The sequence below is a fragment of the Pan paniscus genome, chromosome 1 (assembly GCF_029289425.2).
Source record: "Pan paniscus chromosome 1, NHGRI_mPanPan1-v2.0_pri, whole genome shotgun sequence".
Lineage (NCBI taxonomy): Eukaryota > Metazoa > Chordata > Mammalia > Primates > Hominidae > Pan > Pan paniscus.
In genome coordinates, this window is record NC_073249.2 from 95,524,614 (window position 1) to 95,549,251 (window position 24,638).

At 45.6% G+C, this 24,638-nt stretch overlaps 1 long non-coding RNA gene and 3 other non-coding genes across 5 annotated transcripts in view; 1 reads left to right on the forward strand and 3 right to left on the reverse strand.

Moving 5' to 3' along the window:
* Positions 1–24,393, forward strand: part of LOC129397930 (uncharacterized) — a 30,809-nt gene extending 6,416 nt beyond the window's left edge. Inside the window, exons 1-3 of one of the 2 annotated variants that reach the window (XR_008625577.1) lie at positions 15,820–16,407; positions 18,473–18,528; positions 24,133–24,393. This is a non-coding gene — a long non-coding RNA (uncharacterized LOC129397930). Of the gene's footprint in view, positions 1–15,819; positions 16,408–18,472; positions 21,247–24,132 lie in introns of those variants that run through there. The other variant, XR_010112325.1, reaches the window with a different exon arrangement.
* Positions 9,258–9,368, reverse strand: LOC112438353 (U6 spliceosomal RNA). Its single transcript, XR_003026797.1, has one exon. It is a non-coding gene; the product is annotated as a U6 spliceosomal RNA (small nuclear RNA).
* Positions 11,381–11,491, reverse strand: LOC112438364 (U6 spliceosomal RNA). Its single transcript, XR_003026803.1, has one exon. It is a non-coding gene; the product is annotated as a U6 spliceosomal RNA (small nuclear RNA).
* On the reverse strand, positions 18,464–18,534 carry LOC112438451 (small nucleolar RNA SNORD59). Its single transcript, XR_003026868.1, has one exon. It is a non-coding gene; the product is annotated as a small nucleolar RNA SNORD59 (small nucleolar RNA).
* Positions 24,394–24,638: the final 245 nt, after the last annotated feature.

Below are 24,638 nucleotides of genomic sequence, written 5' to 3' on the forward strand. Positions count from 1 at the left end.
CCCAGCTAATTTTGTATTTTTAGTAGAGACAAGGTTTCACCATGTTAGTCAGGCTGGTCTCGAACTCCTGACCTCAAATGATCTGCCTGCCTCGGCCTCCCAAAGTGCTGGGATTACAGGCGTGAGCCACCATGCCTGACTCCAGGATTATGTTAACTCTCTGGCCCTCTGTCATAATATACTCTGAAGGCATCTTGACTATATGAACATTCTGAAGAACATCATATTAGCTCCAAAGCAAGCTTCAAAGCAAGTGGCCCAGTCTACTGTATATGTATAACATCATGCTAATCATACGGGAAGAGCAAGAAGTATATTGGAGGCCTTGGAAAGATACATGTATTCAGAGAGTGGGAAATAAAACCCTGCAAAGTTTCAGGAAATTTCTACATTGGTTAAGTTTTTAGAGGTCCAGTGGTCTGAGACATGCTGGGATATCTATCCAAAGTCAAGGTCAGATATTGCATCTCATGCCTCCCACCACTAAGAAAAAAAGAAGTGCAATGCCAATCTTCTTAGGACTCTGGAGCAATATTTCACAGTTAGGAATACAACCCTGACCAATTTACTAGCTGACACTGAAAGACATCAACTTTGAGTGGGGCCAAAAGCAGAAAAGGCCTCTGCAGCCTTGTGACCTAGCAGAACGTAAGAGACTGGAATGTCTGTGGTTGGAGAAGATGTTGGTTTTGGTTTGGCAAGCTCTCAGAGGAGAATCATAATGTAGGCCCCTGAAGCTCTGGAGCAAATCCATGCCATCTGCAGCAGGAAAATACCCACCACTTGAAAAGCAGCTCTTGAAATGCTCCTGGGCTCCGGTAGAGACACAGAACCTGACTATAGGACATCAAGTAACCAAGTGGCCAGAACTAACCATCAAAAGCTGGGCTCTGTCAGATCCTCCATGTCATTAGGAAGAGTGGGCCCAGCAAGAACATATTGTGGCGACAGAGTGAGATCCTGTCTCAAAAAACAAAACAAAACAACAACAACAACAAAAACATTGTAAGATAGAGGTGGCATCTTTGATATCAGGCATAAGCAGGATCAGAGGGCAAAGCAAGCTTCAAAGCAAGTGGCCCAGACTCCCAGGTCACTCAGCAGTGTTGCACTGACATCTCTCTTCAGCTCTCACCTATGGCCCTGTCAGGGATCCCTGTGACTTGCTGACAGGGAAGGCAAAAGCCCAAGCTTCACTCACAGATGGATTGGCATGGTAAATGGGGAAAAGCCAAAAAAGAGAATCCTGCTGCATTGCAGCCTCACTCAGAAGCAGCTCTGGAAGATAGTGGTGAGGGGAAATAAATCCTTCCAGGGACAAAGATTTGGACAGTATATCTGGTCATCCCCTTTGTGTGGAAAGAGAAGTAGCCCTACATGAGAATATTCACATGGGCAGAATATTCACACAGTCACATAGTCAGTGGCAAATGCCCCGGTTGGTTCGTCAGGGGCTTGAGAATAAAGAGTGAAAGAACAAGGACAAAAAGGTCTGAGAGCCAGGGCATGGTGGCACACGCCTGTGGTCCAGCTTGGGAGGCTGAGGTAAGAGGATTGCTTGAGCCCAGGAATTCAAGGCTTCAGTGAGCTATGATTGCAGCCCTGCACTCCAGTCTGGGCAACAGAGTGAGACTCTGTAACGATGGGAGTGGTCTTGAAGTGTACGATCTTTGTACAACATGTTATGCCCACCAGAGAGCATCCATTACAAAGGAAGCATTGAACAGATAAGTAGACAGAATGACTCAGCCATTGTCATCAGCCACCCCAGCTCTGAACAATGGGTACAATGAATGGAGTAACTGGTCGTAGAGATGGAGGTGATGCATGGGCCCACCAGCATGAGCTCTGTGATGACTAATTTTAGGTGTCAACTTGACTGGATTGAGGGACGCCTCCATGGCTGGTGAAGCATTGTTTCTGGATATGTCTATGAGGGTGTTTCCAGGGGAGATTGACATATGAGTCAGTAGACTGAGCTTTAAAATCCCCTCTTCTTCTCTCTCTCTCTCTCTCTCTCTCTCTCTCCCTCCAGTATATCCTATTGGTTCTGTCTCTCTGGAGAACCCTGACTAATACAAACTCCTACTCACCAAGGCTGAAATAGCTATGGCTGCTGCCAGTGTTCAATCTGTCATTAATAAACGCCAGGGCTAAGCCCCCATATGGTTCTATCCCACGAGAAGAACAAGCAGCCGTTCAGGGACAAGTTGATGACATTACACCCCACCACCTTTGACTGAAATTGACACGTATTCTGAATATAGGTTTGCCTTTCCTGCCCCTAGGGTCTGCCCGTAACTAGTACCACTCTCCAAGGACTTACAGAGTGTTTGATCCATCAACATGAAGTCTGGCCGGGCACGATGGCTCACACCTGTAATCCCAGCACTTTGGGAGGCTGAGGCGGTTGGATCACTTGAGGCTAAGAGTTTGAGATCAGCCTGGCCAATGTGGTGAAACCCCGTCCCTACTAAAAATACAAAAATTAGCAGGGCATGGTGGTGCGCACTTATAATCCCAGCTACTTGGGAGACTGAGGCAGGAGATTTGCTTGAACTTGAGAGGCAGAGGTTGCAGTGAGCCAAGATCATGCCAATGCACTCCATCCAGGGCCACACAGTGAGACTCCAACAACAATAACCAAAACAAAAAACAAAAAAAAAAACATGGAAAACAATGAAATCTGAATTACATTACTTTACTCTAGAAGATCAACATTACAGCAGTGGGGGTATGGCAGTGGGCATGTGACAAAAGGATCTACTGATCTTACTTTTTTTTGAGATGGAGTCTCTGTTGCCCAGGCTGGAGTGCAATGGCACAATCTCAGCTGACCTGCTACCTCCACCTCCCAGGTTCAAACAATTCTCCTGCCTCAGCCTCTCAAGTAGCTGGGATTACAGGCACCCGCCACCACGCCTGGCTAATTTTTGTATTTTTAGTAGAGACAGGGTTTCACTATGTTGGCCAGGCTAGTCTTGAACTCTTGACCTCAGGTGATCTGCCTGCCCCCAAAATGCTGGGATTACAGGCATGAGCCACTGTGCCAAGTTTTTTTTTTTTTTTTTTTTTTTGAGACGGAGTCTCACTCTGTCACCCAGGCTGGAGTGCAATGGCGCGATCTCGGCTCACTGCACACTCCGCCTCCTAGGTTCAAGCGATTCTCCTGCCTCACCCTTCTGAGTAGGTGAGATAACAGGCACATGCCACTAAGCTTGGCTAATTTTTGTATTTTTAATAGAGATGGTGTTTTGCCATGTTGGCCAGGCTGGTCTCGAATTCCTGACCTCAAGTGATCCACCTGCCTCGGCCTCCCAAAATGTTGGGATTACAGGTGTGAGCCACTGTGCCCGGCCTTTTTTTTTTTAGATGGAGTTTTGCTCTTGTTGCCCAGGCTGGAGTGCAGTGGCGTGAACTTGGCACACTGCAATCTCCACCTCCTGGGTTCAAGTGATTCTCCTGCCTCAGCCTCCTGAGTCGGTGGGATTACAGGTGCGCGCCACCGTACACAGCTAATTTTTTGTATTTTTGGTAGAGATGGGGTTTCATCATGCTGGCCAGGCTGGTCTCGAACTCCTGACCTCAAGTGATCCACCCACCTCGGCCTCCCAAAGTGCAAGGATTACAGGCATGAGCCACTGCGCCCAGCCTTGTTTTTTAAATTAAAGACAGTCTTGCTCTGTCAGCCAGGCTAGACTGCAGTGGCGTGATCATAGCTCACTGCAAGCTCAACCTCTTGGGCTCAAGCAATCCTCCTGTCTCAGTCTCCTAAAGTGCTGGGATTACAGGCGTGAGCCTCCATGCCTGGCCAGGAAGAATACTTTGGCATTCAGGTCATCCACTGGGATGCCTCTTGGTGCTACTGTGATCAATTCTAACAGTAAATAGAAAAGAATTCTAACAGTAAATAGAAAAGTATAGCAGCCACATGGTAACCAAAGGCACTCTCAGGATTTAGGGTCTGGGTCACCCTGCTACCCAGCTCTCTAGACCAGCAGAAGTGCTAGCCAAAAGTGAGGAGAATCTGGCATTAGTGGTACAGGAGGTGATAATGAGAAGTTCTTCGAACCTCAAAACTAATTGCAGCAGTAAAAAGGCTATAAACTTTTCCACTTAATCCTTCTCTCAAAGTTCCCCCAGGAAATGAAACCAATCAGAACGCTATAGATGCTTTTCCCCAACAGGGCAAACTAACTATAAGAAGAATGAATTGGGTCAGGCACGATGGCTCACGCCTGTAATCCCAGCACTTTGGGAGGCCGAGGCAGGTGGATTACCTGAGGTCAGGAGTTCAAGACCAGCCTGGCCAACATGGTGAAACAACATCTCTACTAAAAATACAAAAAAAAAAAATTAGCTGGGCATTGTGGCTTATGCCTGTAATCCCAGCTACTCAGGAGGCTGAGGCAGGAGAATCGCTTGAACCCGGGAGGCAGAAGTTGCGGTGAGCCGAGATTGCACCATTGCACTCCAGCCTGGGCAACAAGAGCGAAACTCCGTCTCAAAAAAAAGAAAATTTAGCTGGGCATGGTGGTGCACGCCTGTAATCCCAGCTACTCCGGAAGCTGAGGCAGGAGAATCGCTTGAACCCGGAAGGCAAAAGTTTCAGTGAGCAGAGATTGTGCCACTGCACTCCAGCCTGGACGGCAGAGTGAAACGCTGTCTCAAAAAGCAAAAAACAACAACAAAAAGAAGAATGAATCATGCGGTGGCTCACGCCTGTAATCCCAGCACTTTGGGAAGCTGAGGCGGGTGGATCACGAGGTCAGGAGTTCAAGACCAGCCTGGCCAAGATGGTGAAACCCCATCTCTACTAAAAATACAAAAAAATTTAGCCGGGTGTGGTGGCAGGTGCCTGTAATCCCAGCTACTTGGGAGGCTGAGGTAGAGAATTGCTTGAACCCAGGAAGCAAAGTTGCAGTGAGCTAAGATCGCCCCACTGCACTCCAGCCTGGGCGACAGAGCGAGACTCTGTCTCAAAAAAAAAAAAAAGGATCTGAGTAGTGCAAGTGGTAAACTGTAGAAAACACCGGTGTTTCACCCAGATTCCCTTTCTAGGATCATGAGCCTACTCCCCAGCTGCTAGGAATATCAGCCACTGATGGCCCACTGCTGCCTCCCTTACTGGACATTACCATCAGCCACAGGAAATTGTTTTGACCTTTCTTTCCTGCAGCCAATGATTGGCTAATGCAGTGACACAAAATCATGGTCCCTTTGCCTTCATTTGGGACAGCTTTGAAAAATTATCTTCATTCCAGGGCTGTCTGTAAAATCCAAGGATCAGTTAAGGTTCTGCTGCAACCACATTGTGTGTCAGCTACTCCCTCTGCTCAATTCTGCCTTCTTAACTTAAAAAAAATTTTTTTTTTTCTGCTGGGTGTGGTGTCTCATGCCTGTAATCCCAGAACTTTGGGAGGGTGAAGTGGGTGGATCATTTGAGGTCAGGAGTTCGAGACCAGCCTGACCAACATAGTGAAACTCTGTCTCTAATAAAAATACAAAATTAGCCAGATGTGTTGGCGCATACACCTGTAATCCCAACTACTCAGGAGGCTGAGGCAGGAGAATCACTTGAACTCAGGAGGCAGAGGTTGCACGGAGCCGAGATTGCACCACTGCACTCCAGCCTGGGTGACAGAGCATGACTGTCCCCCGCCACCAAAATTGGTTTTTAAAATATTTTCTTCTCTCAGAGATCCCTGTTCTGAATGTTTTTATTTATTTATTTATTTATTTATTTGGTAGATATGGGGGTCTCACTATGTTGCCCAAGCTGGTCTTGAACTCCTGATCTCAAGTGATCATCCCACCTCAGCCTCTCAAAGTATTGGGATTACAGGCAGGAGCTGCCACACCCAGTCTGACTTTTGATATTCTTTAACCTGAAAGACTCAAGGAGGGTGGCTAATGGTACAAAGTGTGTGGGTTGGAAAAACTAAATGTCTTAGATTGGTTCTCCCTGGAAACAGGCCCTGATATGGAGAGTTCCATGTAGAAGGTTTATGTGGCAGTGATCTTCAGAGATACACTTGTGAAGAAGTAAAGTGGCTGGGCGCGGTGGTTCATGCCTTCCATCCCGGGCGTGAGAATCACTTGAGCCCAGGAATTCGAGACCAGCCTGGTCAACATAGTGAGACATACCCCCATTCAGGCCTGGCTCTTTTATTCTTCTTTTTCTGGTAAAGGAATAAAAGAATGGCTACTCCATAAGCAGAGCAGCCCCGGCTCTTTAACAAAAAACAACAAACACATTTAGGGCTGAGTGCGGTGGCTCAAGCCTGTAATCTCCACACTTTGGAAGGCTGAAGTGGGAGGATCACTTGAGGCCAGGAGTTCAAGACCAGCCGCCTGGAAAGCATACTAAGACCCCCATCACTACAAAAAAAAAGAAAAAAAATCAAAAGGAAAGAAAAGAATATCAAAAGTCACCATATACGGCTGGGTGCCGTGGCTCACGCCTATAATCCTAGCATTTTGGGAAGCCAAGGTGGGTGGATTGCTTGAACTCAGAAGTTTGAGACCAGCCTGGGCAACATGATGAAACCACGTCTCTACAAAAAATACAAAAAATTAGCCAGGCATGGTGGAGCATGCCTGTAGTTCCAGCTACCTGGGGAGCTGAGGTGGGAGGATCACTTGAGCCCAGGAGGTCGAGGATGCAGTGAGCCAAGATCTCGGCCACTGCACTCCAGCCTGAGTAACAAAGTGAGAGCCTGTCTCAAAAAACAAAAAAAGTCACCATATCCTCCATCGAGATCTCTCCCCTGTCACTTTGAAAAAGAAGAAAAAATTGGTTTTATTTTCATAGTTTCTAAAGTAATATGTGCTCATTATTCTTATACCACATACTCATGTTTCCAGGTAGAAGAACTTCTATTAGACCTTTTTTTTTTTTTTTTTTTGAGACAGAGTTTTGCTCTGTGTCATCCAAACTGGAGTGCAATGGCGTGATCTCAGTTCACTACAACCTCTGCTTCCCAGGTTCAAGCAGTTCTTCTGCCTCAGCCTCCCAAGTAGCTGGGATTACAGGCACCCACCACCATTCCCAGCTAATTTTTTTGTATTTTTAGTAGAGATGGGGTTTCACCATGTTGGCCAGGCTGGTCTCAAACTCCTGACCTCAGGTGATCCACCCGCCTTGGCCTCCCAAAGTGCTGAGATTACAGGCATGAGCCACTGTGCCTGGCCTAGACCAGTTTTTAAAACCAGGAATACTACAATCTCGTAGGGAGAATTTTGAAAATTTGTAAGGCCAGGTGTGTGAGTACATGCCTGTAAATCCAGCACTTTGGGAAGCTGAGGTGGGCAAATTGCTTGAGCCCAGGAGTTTGAGACCAGCCTGGGCAACATGGCAAAAGCCCTTTTCTACAAAAAATACAAAAATTAGCCAGGCATGGTGGTGCATGCCTGTGGTCCCAGCTACTCAGGAGGCTGAGGTGGGAGAATTGCTTGAACCCAGAAGGTTGAGGCTGCAATGAGCCGAGATCACGCTGCTACACTCCAGCCTGGGCAACAGAGACCCTGTCTCAAAAAAAAAAAATTGTAGTCAGAATTTTTGTCAATGTTGTTTCACAATGGGTGGGAAAGGGGCAGTAATTCTTACATTTAGTAGTCAGAGTCCAGATATTCTAAACATTCTGCAAGACTCGCAACAAAGACTTGTTCTATGTATGTCCTACATGACTTTAGAATGTCCTACCATAGTGCATATAGGTGAAAAACTTGTTTATAATTATATGATCTCAGAATGTGACTCTTTTTTGTATATAAATACAAAGTAATTTTAGCAGATTTTTTTTCTTTTTTTTTTGAGATGGAGTCTCACTCTGTCACCCAGGTTGGAGTGCAGTGGTGCGATCTCAGCTCACTGCAACCTCTGCCTCGTGGGTTCAAGCGATTATCCTGCCTCAGCCTCCTGAGTAGCTGGAATTACAGGTGCCTGCCACCATGCCTGGCTAATTTTTGTATTTTTAGTAGAGACAGCATTTCACCATGTTGGCCAGCCTGGTCTTGAACTCCTGACCTCAGGTGATCTGCTTGCTTCTGCCTCCCAAAGTGCTGGGATTATAGGCATGAGCCACCTTGCCTGGCCCTAATTTTAAAATTTTTTTGTGGAGATGGGGGTCTCCTTATGTTGTCCAAGCTAGTCTTGAACTTCTGAGCTCAAGTGATCCGCCCACCTCAGCCTCCCAAAGTTCTGGGATTACAGGCGTAAGCCACCACGCCTGGCCTCTCTTTATCCTCTTATTTTGCTTTTTGTTTGTTTGTTTGTTTGTTTTGAGACAGAGTCTTGCTCTGTTGCCCAGGCTGGAGTGCAGTGGTGCGATCTTGGCTCACTGCAACCTCTGCCTCCCGGGTTCAAGTGATTCTCCTGCCCCAGGCTCCCAAGTAGCTGGGATTACAAGTGTGCGCCACCATGCCTGGCTAATTTTTGTATTTTTAGTAGAGACAGGCTTTCACCATGTTGGTCAGGCTGGTCTTGAACTCCTGACCTCAGGTGATCCACCCGCCTCCACCTCCCAAAGTGCTGGGATTACAGGCGTGAGCCACTGTGCCTGGCCTGTTCTTTAAGTGTTGACATAATTTAGCAATAAAGCATCTGGACCTGGGCATTTTCTTGTGGGACGATTTTAAATCCAAATTCTTTTCCTTTTACTTGGTATAGGTCTATTTGGATTTTCTTTTTTTCTTTCTTTAGTTAGCTTTGTTAATTTGTCTCTTTCTAGGGTTTTCTCCATATCATTTAAATTCCCTACAATTCCTTCCTTCCTTCCTTCTTTCTTTCTTTTTTTTTTTTTTTTTTTTTGACGGAGTCTCACTCTGCCGCCCAGGCTGGAGTGCAGTGGCATGATGTTGGCTCACTGCAGCCTCCACCTCCTGGATTCAGGCAATTCTCCTGCCTCAGCCTACTGAGTAGCTGGGACTACAAGCATTCGCCACTACGTCTGGCTAATTTTTTTGTGTTTTTAATAGAGACAGGGTTTCACTATGTTGACCAGGCTGGTCTCAAACCCCTGACCTCATTTGATCTGCCTGCCTCGGCCTCCCAAACTGCTGGGATTACAGGCATGAGCCACCACACTTGGACAAGATGTCCCTTCTTTCATTCTTGATTTTGGTAATGTGTATGTTCTTTCCTCTTTTCTTGGGCAATCTAGCTAAAGATATGTCTGTTTTGTTGATCTTTCCAAAGAACTAGTAGTATTACTCTATATATATAGTACATTTGCTTTTTTCTTTTATTTACATGTAAAAATATGGAGTGCTTCACAAATTTGCATGCCATTCTTGTACAGGAGACTGGCTAATCGTCTCTGAATTGTTCAAATTTTAGTATATGTGGTAGCCAATTGTCTTTAAACAAGTTGACCGTGATGTGTCTAGGTATTTGAGGTTTATTGAGATTCTTAGATGTGTAATATTTTTCATCAAATTTGAAAAGTTTTTGGCTATTATTATTATTTTTTTTGTTTTTTGAGATGGAGTCTCACTCTGTCTCCAGGCTGGAGTTCAGTGGCAAGATCTCAGTTCACTGCAATCTCTGCCTCCCAGGTTCAAGCGATTCTCCTGCCTCTAAAGTTTTTGTTTTCTATTTCATTGATTTTTCAGTCTGGCGTTTATTATGTTCTTTCTTCTATTTACTTTATGTTTGATTTACTCTTATTTTTCCAGCTTCTTGAAGTGAAAGACTGGATTATTGATTTTATTTTATTTTGTTTTTTATTTTTTTGAGGTAGAGTCTTGCTCTGTCACTCAGGCTGGAGTGCACTGGTACAATGTCGGCCAGCTACAACCTCTGCCTCCCAGGTTCAAGCGATTCTCTGTCTCAGCCTCCCAAGTAGCTGGGATTACAGGCATGTGCCACCACACCCAGCTAGTTTTTGTATTTTTAGTAGAGATGGGGTTTCGTCATGTTGGCCTGGCTGGTCTCAAACCCCTGACCTCAGGTGATCCACCTGCCTCGGCCTCCCAAAGTGCTGGGATTACAGGCGTGAGCCACCATGCCCAGCCTAGATTATTGATTGTAGACCTTTCTTTCTTTCTACTAAAGGCATTTAAGCTACAAATCTTCTTCTAAGCATTGCTTTAGCTTTATCCCTTAAATCTTTCTTTTTTTTTTTTTTTTTTTGAGACAGAGTCTCAGTCTGTCACCCAGGCTGGAGGCTAGAGTGCAGTGGTGCCAATTTGGCTCACTGCAACCTCTGCCTCCTGGGTTCAAGTGATTCTCATACCTCAGGCTCCCGAGTAGCTGGGACTACAGGTATGCACCATCATGCCCAGCTAATTTTTTGTATTTTGTTATTTATTTATTTATTTAGAGACGGAGTCTTGCTCTGTTGCCCAGGCTGGAGTGCAGTGGCAAGATCTCAGCTCACTGCAAGCTCTGCCTCCCAGGTTCATGCCATTCTCCTGCCTCAGCCTCCTAAGTAGCTGGGACTACAGGTGCCTGCCACCACACCTGGCTAATTTTTTGTATTTTTACTAGAGACAGGTTTTCACCATGTTAGCCAGGATGGTCTCGATCTCCTGACCTCATGATCTGCCTGCCTCTGCCTCCCAAAGTGCTGGGATTACAGGCGTGAGCCACCGTGCCCAGCCTTGTTATTTATTTTGACATGGAGTCTTGCTCTGTTGCCCAGGCTGGAGTGCAGTGGTGTGATCTTGGCTCACTGCAACCTCCGCCTCCCAGCTTCAAGTGATTCTCCTGCCTCAGCCTCCCGAGTAGCTGGCATTACAGGCGCCCGCCACCACACCCAGCTAATTTTTTTGTAGTTTTAGTAGAGACGGGGTTTTGCCATGTTGGCCAGGCTGGTCTCAAACTCCTGACTTCAAGTGATCCACTCGCCTCGGCCTCCCAAAGTGCTGGGATTACTGGTGTTAGCCACCACACCCAGCTAATTTTTTTTGTATTTTTATTACAGTCAGGGTTTTGCCATGTTGGCCAGGCTGGAACTAGTTAATTTTTTTAAATTTTTATGTAGTGATGGTGCCTTGCCATGTTGTCCAGGCTAGTCTCAAACTCCTGAGCTCAAGTAGTCCACCTGCCTTGGCTTCCCAAAGTGCCGAGATTACAGGCATGAGCCACCACACATGGCCGTAATTTTCTTTCAGCTCTTAAAATATCTCATTCCATTGCCTCCTGGTCTCCATTGTTTCTGATGAGAAGTCTGCCGTTAATTGTGTACTTCTTCCCCCATATTTGATGAGTCTTTTTTTCTTGCTGCCTGAAAGATCTTTTTTGTCTTTTTATTGTAATCACTTATTTTTAAATTCATTCTTCCATGCTCAGATTTTTTATATTCATCTGTGTATCTAACACAGTAGTATTACTCTCTATATATAGTACATTTGCTTTTTTCTTTTATTTACATGTAAAAATATGGAACGCTTCACAAATTTGCATGCCATTCTTGTATAGGAGACTGGCTAATCTTCTCTGAATTGTTCAAATTTTTGTACATGTGGTAGCCAATTGTCTTTAAACAAGTTGACCGTGATGTGTCTAGGTATTTGAGGTTTATTGAGATTCTCAGATGTGTAATGTTTTTCATCAAATTTGAAAAGTTTTTGGCTATTATTATTATTTGTTGTTTTTTGAGATGGAGTCTCACTCTGTCGCTAGGCTGGAGTTCAGTGGCAAGATCTCGGTTCACTGCAATCTCTGCCTCCCAGGTTCAAGTGATTCTCCTGCCTCAGCCTCCTGAGTAGCTGGGACTACAGGCACGCACCACTACACCTGGCTAATTTTTGTATTTTTAGTAGAGATGGGGTTTCACCATGTTGGCCAGGATGGTCTCAATCTCTTGACCTTGTGATCTGCCTGCCTCGGCCTCCCAAAGTACTGGGATTACAGGTGTGAGCTACGTACCTGGCCTTTGTATTATTTTTTCAACTACTTTTTTCTGACCCTTTGTCTCCTCTCCTTTGGACATGTATTACATGTATATCGGCATGCTTGATGTACCACTGGCCTCTGAGTCTTTTTGTTTTCGGTGTTTTTTTGTTTTTGTTTTTTGGTTTTTTTGTTTCTTTTTTTGAGACAGTCTTGCTTTGTCACCCAGGCTGGAGTGCAGTGACATGAACATGGTCACTGCAGCCTTGACCACCCAGGCTCAAGCGATTCTTCTGCCTCAGCCTCCCAAGTAGTTGGGACTATAGGGGCACACCACCATATCCAGCTTACTTTTGTATGTTTTGTTGAGATAGGGTTTCATCATGTTGCCCAGGCTGGTCTTGAACTCCTGGGCTCAAGCAATCCATCTGCCTCAGCCTCCCCAAGTGCTGGGATTACAGGTGTGAGCCACTGTACCCAGCTGTTCACTTTCCTGCAATCATTTTTGTCTCTATCATTCAGACTAGATTATTATTATTGATCTATCTTCAAGTTTATTAAATTTTTCCTCTGCTATCTTAAATCTGCTATTGGGTTCATTTAGTAAAATTTTCATTTCAGTTATTTTACTTTATAATTCTAGAATTTCTGTTTGATTCTTTTTTTATAGCTTCTATTTCTTTGTTGAGATTCCATATTTATTGAGTCATTGTTAAACATTTTTATTTAATTCCTTGAACATATTTATAATATGTGCTTTAAAGTCTTTGTCTGCCAAATTCAACTTCTGAGCCTACTCAGAGTCAGTTTTTATTTTTATTTATTTATTTATTTTTTTGAGACAGAGTCTCACTCTATCACCCAGGCTGGAGTGCAGTGGTGCCATCTCAGCTCACTGCAAGCCCCGCTTCCCAGGTTCACACCATTCTCCCGCCTCAGCCTCCCAAGTAGCTGGGACTACAGGCGCCCGACACAATGCCCGGCTAATTTTTTTGTATTTTTAGTAGAGACGGGGTTTCACCATGTTAGCCAGGATGGTCTTGATCTCCTGAGCTCGTGATCTGCCAGCCTCGGCCTCCCAAAGTGCTGGGATTACAGGTGTGAGCTACTGCGCCTGGACTCAGTTTTTATTTTGTTTTTTATTGTTTTTTTTTTTTTTTTTGGAGACAGAGTGTTGCTCTGTCGCCCAGGCTGGAGTGCAGTGGAATGATCTCAGCTCACTGCAACCTCCGCCTCCCAGGTTCAAGCAATTCTCCTGCCTCAGCCTCCCCAGTAGCTAGGATTATAGGTGCCCACCACCATGCCTGACTAATTTTTGTATTTTTAGTAGTGACAGGGTTTCATCATGTTGGCCAGGCTGGTCTCAAACACCTGACCTCAGGTGATCCACCCACCTCGGCCTCTCAAAGTGCTGGGATTACAGGTGTGAGCCACTGCACCCGGCTAGTTTTCATTGACTTTTAAAATCAGGATATGAGTTACTATTTTTTAGGTTTCTTCGCATGTGTCATAATTTTTTCTTGAAAACTGATCATTTTATCCTCTTCCTCCTCTAAAAAACTGGTCATTTTAGATAATAGACTGTAATAACTCTGGATTCTGTTGTATTTTTCCGAAAGGTGGTGATGCTGGTGATGCTGATGGGGTGTGTGTTTGTGTGTGTGTGTGTGTATGTGTGTGTGTGTAATTTGGAGTTAAACCGTAGAGTCTGGATTCTATTGTATTTTTCTGAATGGTGGTGATGCTGGTGATGCTGATGTGTGTGTGTGTGTGTCATTTGTCTGGAGTTAAACTGTAGAGTCTATCATTCCACAGTGTGCAGCTGCTAATGTGTCTGCTCAGTTTTTATTCTTGTTTTTTTTGTTTGTTTGTTTGTTTTGTTTTGTTTGAGATGGAGTTTTGCTCTTGTTGCCCAGGCTGGAGTGCAATGGCATGATCTTGGCTCACTGCAACCTCTGCCTCCAGGGGTCAAGTGATTCTCCTGCCTCAGCCTCCTGAGTAGTGAGTAGCTGGGATTACAGGCATGCGCTACTATGCCTGGCTAATTCTGTATTTTTAGTAGAGACAGGGTTTCTCCATGTTGGTCAGGCTGGTCTTCAACTCCTGACCTCAGGTGATCTTCCCACCTCGGCCTCCAAAAGTGCTGGGATTACAGGCATGAGCCACCATGCCCGGCCATTTATTCTTGTTTTTAAAATTTTCCCACAGGGGTCAGGCATGGTGGCTCACCTTTAATCCCAGCACTTTTGGGAGGCCAAAGCAGCTTGAGCTCAGGAGTTTGAGACCAGCCTGGGCAACATACCAAGACCCCATCTCTACTAAAAATACAAAAACTTAGCAGGTAGTGGTGGCATGTACCTGTGGTCCCAGCTACTCATGAGCTGAAGTAGGAAGATTGCTTGCGACTGGGAGGCAGAGGTTGCAGTGAACCGAGATCATGCCACTATACTTCAGCCAGGGTGACAAAGTGAGACCCTATCTCAAATAATAATAATAATAAATTTTTCCAGCTAGGTGCAGTGGCTCATGTCTGTAATCCCAGCACTTTGGGAGGCTGAGGTGGATGGATCACCTGAGGTCAGGAGTTTGAGGCCATCCTGGCAAACATGGCGATACCCCATCTCTACTAAAAATACAAAATTTAGCCGGGCATGGTGGCACCCAGCTATACTCTCAGCTACTCGGGAAGCTGAGGTAGGAGAATTGCTTGATCCTGGGAAGTGGAGGTTTCAGTGAGCCAAGATCGAGCCATTGCACTCCAGCCTGGGCGACAGAGTTAGACTCCGTCTCAAAAAAAAAAAAAAATGTTCCCTCAGGGATTAGAACAGGAATTAAAAGAAATTAAAGACTGTAGGCCGGGCGCAGTGGCTTATGCCTGTAATCTCAGCACTTTGGGAGGCTGAGGTGGGTGGATCACAAGGTCAGGAGTTTGAGACCAGCCTGGCTAACACGGTGAAACTCCATCTCTACTAAAAATACAAAAAAATTAGCCAGGCATGGTGGTGGGCACCTGTAGTCCCAGCTACTCGGGAGGCTGAGGCAGGAGAATGGCGTGAACCTGGGAAGCGGGGCTTGCAGTGAGCCAAGATGGCGCCACTGCCCTCCAGCTTGGGCAACAGAGTGAGACTCTGTCTCAAAAAAAAAAAAAAAAATTAAAGACTGTGTAAGCAAAAACTCAGTTGTATGTAAGAAAACCCAATTCCCCCTTGAGGAAGAGAAAGGGCTGGAGTCCTTTAAAATTAACTGCCTGTTTTTCTCTCTGTGGCTAGTGAGCCTTATCTCTCCATTTACCAGGCATTGTGAAGACTCTGTTTCTCTAGCTGTGCAGCTGCAAGGTCACTAGACAGATAATCTCAAGTCGTAAAACATGTTGTTCCTTGAACAGTAAGAAATAATGTAATGCATGCCTTAATTGAATAACTGTCTTTGTCTCTCGCTTCTATAATACGCTTCCCCCTGCACAGATCTCCCTCCACCCCACGAAATGCTTAAAAGGTAGCTTGACTCTTTGTTCCGGGCTCAGTCCTTTGGATGTTAATCCAACTGGGTCAGTGAACCTAAATAATTAAATAACTCCTCCTCAATCCCTCAGTCTCTCTGATTCCTTAATTATCCCGCAGCAGTATCACCCCTATGCTTACATAGCACAGTGTTCAGCCAATGATTAGAATAAGCATTGTGTTCCAACACCTCAAGCCCATATAGCATCCACTTCTGCCAATATATCTGTTTGAAGGATGAGAAGTGTATTAAAATGTGCAGCAGTGTTCAAGTCTTCCTTGTCTTTTATTTTTCAGGGAGCTCTCTGAGCTATCCTCCATGCATATGATAGTTTCCCAGTGAGCCAGGGATGTGGGAGAGCTTATCTCAGCCCTTTTGTAGTTTCCTATTTTCCAGCTAAATTTCTGGCTTTTCCACCACTGAACACAACTAGGAGTGCTACTTTGAGTTAGTACAGCTAGAGGGTTTTTTGCCTGTTTATTTCCTACCAACTTCATATCATTCAGCTGAGAACATTGTAGGCTTTTGTCCGCCTCCACCTAACTCACTCCTACAATTTCAGTCTACCCACTGTGACAGCAAACATTGCTGGTTTTCACAGCCAGTTCCATACTGGTAAAACTACAGTTCCCAGCCACCAAGGAAGTTGGATGGGAGCAGCCTCAGGCAAGAAGGCTGCAAACTCACATTGCTTTTGCTTGAAGCTGTAGCAGTTTTTCAAGAATAAAAGCTCCTCAATTTGTTTTCTGCCTTGCTCAGTTTCCAGAGACTTGAAATCATTGTTTGGGGCAATTTTATTTAATTTCATAGTTTTTTTGTGTGAAGATTCACAGATCCCTTTACACTGCTATAGCCAGAAGTTCCTTGGTGTAGTTTTTATTTATTTATTTATTTTAATGTATCTTATTTATTTTTTTTTTTTTTGAGACAGTCTCGCTGTGTTGCCCAGGCTGGAGTGCAATGGTGTGATCTCAGCTCACCGCAACCTCTTCCTTCAAGGTTCAAGCGATTCTCCTGCCTCAGGCTCCCAAGTAGCTAGGATTACAGGTGCCTGCCACCATGCCCAGGTAATTTTGTATTTTTAGTAGAGATAGGGTTTCTCCATGTTGGCCAGGCTGGTCTCAAACTCCGGACCTCAGGTGATCTGCTGCCTCGGCCTCCCAAAGTGCTGGGATTACAGGCATGAACCCCACGCACGTTCCTTGGTGTAGTTTTAAATTGACATGAGTGTTACTGTGCAAACAATATGGTTTTGTTTTTTCACTCATTACTATTTTTAAGATCTCTCCATGTTGTCTTTTGAATATTTTGTATATCTGCTGAGTAGCATTCTATACTATGCAACTCCCATATTTAACCTTTCTTTTTCTTTCTTTCTTTCTTTTTTTTTTTGAGATGGAGTCTCGCTCTGTTGCCCAGGCTGGAGTGCAATGGCGTGATCTCAGCTCACTGCAACCTCCATCTCCCAGGTTCTAGCGATTCTCTTGCCTCAGCCTCCCAAGTAGCTGGGACTACAGGCGCCTGCCACCATGCCCAGCTAATTTTTGTATTTTTAATAGGGACAGGGTTTCACCGTGTTGACCAGGCTGGTCTCGAACTCCGGACCTCAGGTGATCTGCTCTCCTTAGCCTCCCAAAGTGCTGGGATTACAGGCGTGAGCCACTGCACCAGGCTTATATTTAACCTTTCTACTTTGCTAATGAAAGTCACCCAAAACTGAGTTCTAACATTGAGCTTCCACAAATAATGCTGTGATAAATATTCTTGCATGTGACCCCTTATGAATCTAGACACAAGTTTCTCTGTAACATATATGAAGGAGTTGAGACTAAACTCTGATTTTTTTTATCTTGCCCAAATTCCTATCTAAGGGATCTGGGGAGTCATGACCTACAAATCATAAATTCTCATCAGATAGGTTTTATTTAACCCTATATGTCATGATTTACTTTCCAACCTGACTCTGGTATAACATTACGAGACAAAGAAGAAAATCAAAATATTTTACCCCAAAACATGTTTCTTTGTCATATTTTAAAATGCCCCTGCAAAGCTGTTCTTTGTGGGGAAAATCTACATCCATAAAGAATCTCTATTAACATAGCCAGGGCTGGGGGCAGTGTCTCATGCTTGTAATCCCAGCACTTCGGGAGGCTGAGGCAGGAAAATCACTTGAACCCAAGAGTTGGAGGCTGCAGTGAGTGGAGATTGCGCCATTGCACACCAGCTTGGGAGACAGAGCGAGGCTCCATCTCAAAAAAAAATATATATATATATATTTTTTTATACATAAATACATATATATAAAATACATATACATCTATAAATATATATGTGTATATATATACATCTTTTTCTTCCAGATCCTCCCAATCCTAAAGAGACTAACTAAGATCTGAATAGGAAACATTTGTCACCTATTGTCTCCAAGGCAGCCATTATGAGACTTCAAAAGAGCTTTGGTCTCCACAATCTTTATCTTAACCTGAACATTCCCTTTCTATCTATCCCAGCTCTTTAGACAAACTTAACCAATTGTCAACCAGAAAACATTTAAATTCACCTATAGCCTCGAAGCCCCCACTTTGAGTTGTTCCACCTTTCTAGACCAAACCAATGTATGTCTTAAATGTATTTAATTGATGTGTCATTCCTCTCTAAAGTGTATAAAACCAAGCTGCACTCCAACCACTTTGTGCACAGGTTCTCAGGACTTCCTGAGGGTTGTGTCACAGGCCATGGTCAGTCATCTTTGAGTCAGAATAAATCTCTTCAAATATTTTACAGAGTTCCACTCTTTTGGTCGACAGAGTAGAATTGCTGGGTCATAGAGCATGTGCATATTTAATTTCACAAAGCTCTGCCAGATTCTTTACTACAAAAATGGAAACGGCTGCATGTCTCACACTCCAGGAGTACAGCAGGGATTTGTTTCCTCACATCTTGGATCTTGCTAATATTTGGTATTACCAGACTAATTTTTGCCTACCTGATGGGTGTAAAGTGGTATCTTATTATTATTTTAATGTGCATTTTTCTGATTGCGTTCAAGGTAGAGGATTAATTTATACTGTTGGTATTCAGATTTCCCCTTCTGTGATTGCTTACCATGTTTATTTTTTTCCTTCCCAGGAATGGCATCTGGGTTCAGCAAACTCAGAAGAATGAAAGTCAGAAGCTACTCATCAGTGAGTGCTTAATCATGTTTTTTGCCTATTTTCTTTTTTTCTTTTTTTTTTTTTTATTGATCATTCTTGGGTGTTTCTCACAGAGGGGGATTTGGCAGGGTCATAGGACAATAGTGGAGGGAAGGTCAGCAGATAAACAAGTGAACAAAGGTCTCTGGTTTTCCTAGGCAGAGGACCCTGCGGCCTTCTGCAGTGTTTGTGTCCCTGGGTACTTGAGATTAGGGAGTGATGATGACTCTTAAGGAGCATGCTGCCTTCAAGCATCTGTTTAACAAAGCACATCTTGCACCGCCCTTAATCCATTCAACCCTGAGTGGATACAGCACATGTTTCAGAGAGCACAGGGTTGGGGGTAAGGTCACAGATCTACAGGATCCCAAGGCAGAAGAATTTTTCTTAGTACAGAACAAAATGAAAAGTCTCCCATGTCTACCTCTTTCTACATAGACACGGCAACCATCCGATTTCTCAATCTTTTCCCCACCTTTCCCCCCTTTCTATTCCACAAAACCGCCATTGTCATCATGGCCCGTTCTCAATGAGCTGTTGGGTACACCTCCCAGACGGGGTGGTGGCCGGGCAGAGGGGCTCCTCACTTCCCAGTAGGGGCGGCCGGCCGGGCAGAGGCGCCCCTCACCTCCCGGACGGGGCGGCTGGCTGGGCGGGGGGCTGACCCCCCCCACCTCCCTCCCGGACGGGGCGGCTGGCCGGGCAGAGGGGCTCCTCACTTCCCAGTAGGGGTGGCCGGGCAGAGGCGCCCCTCACCTCCCGGACGGGGCGGCTGGCCGGGCGGGGGGCTGACCCCCCCACCTCCCTCCCGGACGAGGTGGCTGCCGGGCAGAGACGCTCCTCACTTCCCAGACGGGGTGGCTGCTGGGCGGAGGGGCTCCTCACTTCTCAGACGGGGCGGTTAGGCAGAGGGTCTCCTCACTTCTCAGACGGGGTGGCTGGGCAGAGATGCTCCTCACATCCCGGACGGGGTGGCAGGGCAGAGGTGCTCCCCACATCTCAGACGATGGGTGGCCGGGCAGAGACGCTCCTCACTTCCCAGATGGGATGGCGGCCGGGAAGAGGCGCTCCTCACTTCCTAGATGGGATGGTGGCCGGGCAGAGACGCTCCTCACTTTCCAGACTAGGGAGCCAGGCAGAGGGGCTCCTCACATTCCAGATGATGGGCAGCCGGGCAGAGACGCTCCTCACTTCCCAGACGGGGTGGCGGCCGGGCAGAGGCTGCAATCTCGGCACTTTGGGAGGCCAAGGCAGGCTGCTGGGAGGTGGAGGTTGTAGCGAGCCGAGATCACGCCACTGCACTCCAGCCTGGGCACCATTGAGCACTGAGTGAAGGAGACTCCGTCTGCAATCCCGGCACCTCGGGAGGCCGAGGCTGGCGGATCACTTGCGGTTAGGAGCTGGAGACCAGCCTAGCCAACACAGCGAAACCCCGTCTCCACCAAAAAAATACGAAAACCAGTCAGGCGTGGCGGCGTGCGCCTGCAATCGCAGGCACTCGGCAGGCTGAGGCAGGAGAATCAGGCAGGGAGGTTGCAGCGAGCCGAGATGGCAGCAGTACCGTCCAGCTTCGGCTCGGCATCAGAGGGAGACCGTGGAAAGAGAGGGAGAGGGAGACCGTGGGGAGAGGGAGAGGGAGAGGGAGCCCTATTTTCTTGCTTTTAGTTTACTGCTTTATTGATTTGAGGAGTGGGTTGTGTGGTCTAGATATTAACCAATTGCTTGCTTTAAATTTTGCAAATTCCCCCCTAGGTCTATTCACTATTACCTTTGATTATAGTTTCCATTATTGAGCAGGATTATTTAATTATATATATATATACAGGGTTTCGTCACCCAGGCTGGAGTGCAATGGTACGTTCTTGGCTCACTGCAACCTCCACCTCCCTGGCTCAAGTGATCCTCCCGCCTCAGCCTCTGAAGTAGCTGGGACCACAGGCACGTGCCACCATGCCCAGCTAATTTTTTGTATTTTTGGTAGAGATGGGGTTTCACCATGTTGCCCAGGCTGGTCTCAAACTCCTGAGCTTAAGCAGTCTGCCCACTTCAGCCTCCCAAAATGCTGGGATTACAGGCGTGAGCCACCACACTCAGCCCTTAATTTTTTTTTTTTTTTTTTTTTTGAGTCAGAGTTCCGCTCTTGTTTTCCAGGCTAGAGTGCAAAGGTGCAATCTCGGTTCACCACAACCTCCACCTCCCAGGTTCAAGCGATTCTCTTGCCTCAGCCTCCCGAGTAGCTGGGATTACAGGCATGCGCCACCATGCCTGGCTAATTTTTGTATTTTTAGTAGAGACGGGGTTTCACCATGTTGGTCAGGCTGGTCTCGAACTCCTGACCTCAGGTCATCTACCCGCCTAGGCCTCCCAAAGGGCTGGGATTACAGGTGTGAGCCACCACGCCTGGCCCCTTAATTTTGATATAAAAAAGTAACCCATTGTCTGACTTATGGTTTGTATTTTGGGGTCTTATTTAAGAAGCCCTCCTTTGCCTCAAAGTCAGAAAGAACACAGGTTCTTCTATTACCACTATAGATTTGAGGCAGGAAAATAGGGTCTGGAGGCAGGGAACATAAGGCCAATTCACACTTCAGCTATGACAGGAAATAACCTCTCCATAGGGCCTAGGCCAAGTAAATGACTTTGTAACTTTACTTCATCCTCTCCATTTACATAGGGTGTACACCACATAACCAATGAAAACCTCTAGAGTGGTATTTAGACTCCCAAATATTTTGTAACAGGGCCTTTGAGCCCCTATGCTCGGGCCTGCTCCCACACTGTGGAGTGTACTTTCATTTTCAATAAACCCCTTCATTCCTTCCTTGCTTTGTTTGTGCATTTAGTCCAATTCTTCTTTCAAGACGCCAAGAACCTGGACACCCTCCACTATTAACAGTTTCACCTATAAGCTTTGTATTTCCAATCCATCTGAACTGGCATGCATGTAATTTTCTTTTCTTCCAGTTTTTCCAAAATCATCTCTTAAAACAATCGATCCAGGCTGGGCATGGTGGCTCACGCCTGTAATCCCAGCCCTTTGGGAGGCCAAGATGGGTGGATCACAAGGGAAGGAGTTTGAGACCAGCCTGGCCAACACAGTGAAACTTCATCTCTACTAAAAATACAAAATATATATATATATATATATTAGCCGGGCATGGTGGCGCACACCTGCAATCCCAGCTTCTCAAGAGGCTGAGGCAGGAGAATTGCTTGAATTCGGGAGGCAGAGGTTGCAGTGAGCCAAGATTGCACCACTGCACTCCAGCCTGGGCGACAGAGCAAGATTCTGTCTCGAAAAGAATAAAAACAATCCATTCTTCCTCCACTGGTCTGTTGTATCAACCCTGTCAAATGTCAAGACTGCTATAAATGTATTTTCTTTACATTAACTCACTTTTTTTGCATTACATTTATAAATTTAAATTTTTAATTTATTGCTAATATATGGATTTTTTTTTTTTTTTTGAGATGGAGTCTCGCTCTCTCACCCAGGCTGTAGTACAATGGCACAATCTCTGCTCACTGCAACCTCCGCCTCCCGGGTTCAACAGTTCCCCAGCCTCAGCCTCCCAAGTAGCTGGGACTACAGGCTTGCGCCACTGTGCCTGGCTAATTTTTTGTATTTTTAGTAGAGACAGGGTTTCGCCATGTTAGCCAAGCTGGTCTCAAACTCCTAACCTCAGGTGATCCACCTGCCTTGGCCTCCCAAAGTGCTGGGATTACAGGTGTAAGCCACTGTGCCCGGCTACATGGATATATCAAGAGTGAAATAATTAAACATTTTTCTTTTCTGTTTTTTTATTTCTTTCTTTTTTTCTTTTTTTTTGGAGAGGGGGATAGGATCTTGCTCTGTCATCCAGGCTGCAGTACAGTGGTCTAGTAATAGCTCACTGCAGCCTCAGTCTCCTGGGATCAAGTGATCCTCTTGCTTCAGCCTCCCCAGTAGCTGGAACTACAGGCATATGCCACCACGCCCAGCTAATATTTTTTGTTTAGACAGGGCTCTAAAAGGGCTGGGATTATAATCATGAGCCACTGTACCAGGACAAAGTCAAATAATTCTACAACACATGAAAAATAGCAGCTTCCTGACTTCAGTGTTAATATGGTCCATCCTTTTCCAATCCCCAGAGGCAACTATTACCAACTTTTTTTTTTTTTTTGAGACAGAGTCTCCTTCGGTGGCCTGGGCTGAAGTGCAGTGGTGTGATCTCGGCTCACCGCAACCTCCATTTCCCGGGTTCAATTGATTCTCGTGCCTCAGCCTCCTGAATAACCGGGACTCCAGGTGTGCACCACCACACCCGGCTAATTTTTGTATTTTTAGTAGAGATGGGGTTTCTTCATGTTGGCCAGACTGGTCTTGAACTCCTGGCCTCAGGTGATCCATCTGCCTTGGCCTCCCAAAGTGCTGGGATTACAGGCGTGAGCCACCAGGCCTGGCCAACCATTACCAACTTTTAAAATATTTTCTTTAATATTTACCATTATATACCTAAATATGCTTACAGTGATACTTATTTTTTGTTTTAGAAACTAACTATTGGCCGGGCGCAGTGGCTCATGCCTGTAATCCCAGCACTTTGGGAGGCCGAGGCGGGCGGATCACGAGGTCAGGAGATCGAGACCATCCTGGCTAACATGGTGAAACCCTGTCTCTACTAAAAATACAAAAAATTAGCCAGGCGTGGTGGTGGGTGCCTGTAGTCCCAGCTACCTGGGAGGCTGAGGCAGGAGAATGGCATGAACCTGGGAGGCAGAGCTTGCAGTGAGCCAAGATTGTGCCACTGCACTCCAGCCTGGGGGACAGAGCATGAGACTCCATCTCAAAAAAAAAAAGAAAAAAAGAAACTAATTATTGTGTTTACAGTATGGAAGATAAGGATTTAGTTACATATTGCACTGCCCACAACAAATATATGCATTTGTTCCTCCATCTTCCCAATGTAGACAAGTACTTTTTATTTTTATTTTATTTTATTTTATTTATTTATTTTTTTTGAGACAGAGTCTCACTCTGTCGCCCAGGCTGGAGTGCAGTGTTGCAATCTCGGCTCACTGCAACCTCCAACTCCCGGGTTCAAGTGATTCTCCTGCCTCAACCTCCCGAGTAGCTGGGATTACAGGCACATGCCACCACGCCTGGCTAATTTTTGTATTTTTTTGTAGAGATGGGGTTTCACCTTGTTGGCCAGGCTGGTTTCAAACTCCTGACCTCAGGTGATCCTCCTGCCTTGGCCTCCCAAAGTGTTGGAATTACAGGCATGAGCCACTGTGCCCAGCCAACTACATTGTTATTAACTGTAGTCACCGTGATGTACAATAGATCTCTTGAACTTATTCCTCCTGTCCAACTAAAATTTGGTATCCATTGACCAGTGTCTCCCCAGCATTCACCACCCCCTGGTCTCTGGTAGCCATCATTCTACTCTCTACCTGCATGAGGTTTTTTTAAGATTCCATATATAAGTGGGATCATGTCGTATTTGTCTTTCTGTGCCTGGCTTACTTCACTTAACATAATGTGCTCTAGGTTCATCCATGTTGTAAATGACAGGATCTCATTCTTTGTTTTCTATTTTTTCTGTAAAGAATGTCTTTATTTTAGAGATGACGTCTCGCTATGTTGCCCAGGCTGACCTTGAACTCCCTGGCTCAAGCAATCTTCCTGCCTCAACCTCCTGAGTAGCTGAGACAACATGAGCATGCTACCGAGCCAGGCTTCATTCCTTTGTAAGGCTGAATAGTACTGCATTGTGTATATATGCCACATTTTCTTTATCCATTAACCCACTGAAGGAGACTTGGGTTGATTTCTACTCTCGGCTATTGTGAACAGTACTGCAGTGAACATGGCAGTGCAGGTATCTCTTCAACATACTGATTTCAGTTGCCTTGAATATATACCTAGTAGCTGGATTGCTGGATCTCCATTGTCTTATACTTTGTGTTGCTGATAAAGTTTGAGAACATTATGATTCTTGATCCTTTAGGTTATTTTGTTATCCACTGACACAGCCCTCAGGAGATCCTGAGAACATGTGCCCCATTTTTCTGTCTCTCTCCCTCTAGAATCTTTTAAACTCTGTTGTCTCCAG